Genomic DNA, 4,027 nt, shown 5'->3' with positions numbered 1-4,027 from the left:
ATTAGCAAAGACAGATGGCCAAATTACATTCACCAACTTATCACCTAATGTTCTCCAGTGCTTTTCTGCTAGTTCATGTTTGGGCTTAAAAATGTGCCCACCTTTTATTTCAGTGAAGTTGAGCTCAGTTCTGTACTAAAATCTCTCTTTTACTGCAGTAACCCAAATAAAATCTGTCTTTCCATTTTTATCAGGCATCCAGTGCAATTTTTCTTCAACACAGATTAATGAAGACTGCACAAGCAAGTGATCTACCAAACTAAAAATCAACCCTGTAGAGTAGGCATCAACATATTTGTTTAGCTACTCCTATAAATGAAAATAAATATTAATGTGTGCTTATTATGTGTCAAGTACTGTGTTCAATGATTTGTGAATTAATTTATTTAATGCTCGCCACTACTCTATGTATTAGATACTCTATTATTCTCATTTCACAGAAGAATTATCTGAGAATTAAACAGAATAAGTAACTTACTAAGGTCACATCGTTTGTATAAAGTGGAGTCAGAACTAGAATTAAAATTGTTGTAAAGAAATAGCCTGTCTCTAGAGCCACATTTCTACTCAAAATACTATCTATTTTCTTTTCTTCCCCCCACCCCAATAGAAAAAAACACAGAGCTCTATTATTCTCAACACCAATGGCAGCGGTTTTCGCAGGCCAGGGGAATGAGTTCTGTCGACAGATAGGTGGCCCCTACTCGCAGGCAATGGGCAGATTCCGCAGGACCACGATAACCGAGTCCCTGTGCAGGAACATCTTGGAGATGTAGCAGTCTTTGTTGACTGGCTTGGACTTCTTCTTGCCTTTGCCGCTCTTGGGTACCTCAGTCCACATCTCCTTCACGTTCTCCAGCACCATGTTGCGGTGCCTGTCGAAGGCCTTCACGTGGCCCAGGAGTTTCTTATTGTTGCCACAGTTGATGAGCACTTGGGTGTTGTTCTTGACTGACTGTGTGGGCACAGAGAGTGGACCCGTGTTAAATTCCTCCTCCTCTCGCTTCTGCAGCTCCTCTGGGTTCATCTCACTCTTGGGCTTGTTGAGGAGGCTCATGATGGTCACTACGCTCTGGGTTCACTCTCGTTTCCTCCACGTTGCTGCTGCCTGAATACTATCTATTTTCATAATGAAAACTGATGCCTCTCTTTTCAAATGTTTTGGATTTGAAGATGCAGCCGCCCAGGGTAATCATGACCCACTACTGATCTATGTAGGTGAAAAATCAGTGACTTGGAATGGAGTCCACAATTTTCATGAATGCAAGTTTTATGTTGTTTTATTCAGCTCAGGCTTCTGAAACAAATACCACAGATAGGGTGACTTAAATAACAAAAATTTATTTGCTCTTAAGTTCTGGAAGATAGAAGTCTGAGATCAGGGTGCCAGCATGGTCAGTTTCTGCTGAAGGTCCTCTCCCTGGCTTGCAGACAGAACTTTCTTCCTGAGGGCTCACATGGCTTTTCCTCAGTGAGTGCATGTGGAGAGAGATCTCTCTTTTCCTCTTTTTGTAAGGCCACCAATCCTATCTGATTAGAACAATGCCTCCCCGAAACGCCCTTGGCTTCATTTAACCATAGTTATCTCTTAAAAGCCCTATATCCAAAATATCGTCACACTGGGAGTTAGGGGGTCAACATGAATTGGGGCAGGGTTGGGAGGGACACAATTTAGACCACAGCATATGTAGGCACATCTTTCATCCTCTTCTCCTTGGCATGGTCACAAAGCCCTCAATACCTGTTTGAAGGTAAGAGAATAAGTAGAATAAGTCTGACAAAAATAGGTAGAAACCAAGGGTGGAATGTGAAGACAAGTTCAATCAATCATCAGAAAGGACAGAGATAGGATTGCAGCTGCCTGAATTTCTACCTGAAGTCTTGGGGGGGAAAATGTGTCTGAAGAAATAATAGAGCTAATATCATAGACCTTCAGTGAAGAGAGACATGCAGAGACAGCAGAAAGAAAAATCTATCAAGGTGAAAAGGGAACAAGACTCTACTCTTCCAGCAGCACTGAATAAAAGCAGACTTGCAGAGAGAACTACTGTCCATCCAAGGAGTCCTTCAGCTCCCTCAGTTCAAGGAGCATCTGTGCCTCTTGCTACTCCACTTTCCATCCCCTCCCATACTACACAAAGTCCATTGCACTGCCAAGTAACTCCATCACAAAACGTGCAAGGAAAGGAAAGGGAGGATAAGAGGAATAATGAAGTCCAAGTCCTTAATGACAGTTAGAGTCATAGACCTAAACATGCCTTTCACTACTTTCTGTTTCCAATACAAAGACAAAAGCTAGGAGAAGAGCTTCCTTCTTGGCATCCCTCAGATCATCTACTTGGTGGGGTTCAGGAATGGATTTATGTTACCTATTGTCTGTAAGCTTCTTGGCATCTTGAGCCTCTGGCCCAGGTGGGCTTCTCTGAGGCTCCAACAGCCATGGTAGGTTGGGTCTGTTTCTCTAGGAATCTTCTTTCTGACCTTCTAGCTCCTGGACCTTCCCCATTCCCTTCTAGTGGCTTAGCACCAAAGAAAGGGTGGCCTTACTTGTAATTCTTTTATTGTCAATTATTTTAACTAGGGGTAGATGCATGTGATAAAAACAAAAAAGTGTAATGTTTCCCCAAATATTAGATCCTTGTCCTAGAAATAACCGTAGCTCCATGTGCATCTGTGCAGAGAAACTTGACATTTTAAAGTACTTAATCAAAACAAATGACTGCATACTATACACAATGATACAATAATTTGTGCCCACAGCCAGTGGCTGTACACACATAAAACCACTGATTTCAGAGTTGCTGCTATCTGTTTTACTATTAGAAGCAGATACCACCAGGGTGAATTACAGTAAGTATATAGCTATGAATCAGTTTGACATGTTAGTCAAATATGTTATCACTTGTTGTTTGTTTTTATTAATAGATTTAAAATTTCATTTCGGTTTCCATAGAGCTCTGCACAAAAATGAATGAGCTTATACTGCCAGTTCTTATATAATGGCACTTAAGTTAACTACAACAATTATGTTGGTGGAAACAGTTCACCACAAGGTCTCCCAATCCAAGCCATGTGGCTGAATCAAGCAATTTATAAATAATAAAATTATTATTTATTGTGTGTAATAGACACAAAAAAGTGGTACCAACTTCCCATGCTCACCATAATACCATCCCAGATCCAGGAAAGGGTACCTGTGTAGCCAGGACATGCTCTTCCTTAGGATAGATGTGGCTGCTGCTGATAAATGCAGCTATTATGACTTTGAGTCAAGTTTTAACTTGACTCAGCTTCCCACCAAGGTGCCTGCCTGAAAAGTGGAGTCAGAGGAATAGGGTGGCAGCTAGATGCATTAAGAAAACAAAATGCCTGAGTTCAGCGGTGACTCAGTTCCTGTAGGTTAGCTCTGAAGCCTGTGCACAGGGTAAAAATTGCTTATAGCCAAATTATCCTTAAAAATCCCTTGTAAAGGCACAACCTTGTTCATATACCATATCTTAATAAGTCTAAGAGAACAAATCACTGATTCTGCAGTCAAGGTCCAGTTGAAATGGCTGGTTGATGTTTAGAGGCCACACTGTATGAGGTATACAAAACTCTGAACTTGAATCACCTTCACACAGTGGCATGCTCATGCTATAAGATGCACTCAGGGAATCAGGGAAAACCAGGTTCACATCTACCATTCATTCTTTCTCCAGGGCATACACTCACTGACTGCAGTGGGCAGCAAAATCACCAGCACTATAAAATTATGCTTCTCCTGTGTTCCACTTCTGCCTTCTTTTATTTTGCCTATTGAGTTTGTTTGAATATCTATGGTTTATACACTTAAAAGATTATAGCTTATAGGCTTAAACTTTGCTCCATAACAACCAACAGGCCCAGATTTGTGTATATGGCTTAGACATTTTATAGTTCTCTCCTTGTCCTCCACATAATGTGCCCATTGGAGCTTCCAAGAATCTGTCTTCCCTGAGATTACAAGATAGGAAACAGATGCTTACTTTTCATTGCCTTTTAATGA

At 41.1% G+C, this 4,027-nt stretch overlaps 1 pseudogene; it reads right to left on the bottom strand.

Annotated features, from left to right (window-relative positions):
- Positions 1 to 700: 700 nt before the first annotated feature.
- Positions 701 to 1,105, bottom strand: LOC135964968 (small nuclear ribonucleoprotein Sm D2 pseudogene; annotated as a pseudogene).
- Positions 1,106 to 4,027: the final 2,922 nt, after the last annotated feature.

The sequence above is a fragment of the Macaca fascicularis genome, chromosome 9, assembly GCF_037993035.2.
Source record: "Macaca fascicularis isolate 582-1 chromosome 9, T2T-MFA8v1.1".
Taxonomy (NCBI): domain Eukaryota; kingdom Metazoa; phylum Chordata; class Mammalia; order Primates; family Cercopithecidae; genus Macaca; species Macaca fascicularis.
This window is presented reverse-complemented; position numbering and strand designations above follow the sequence as displayed.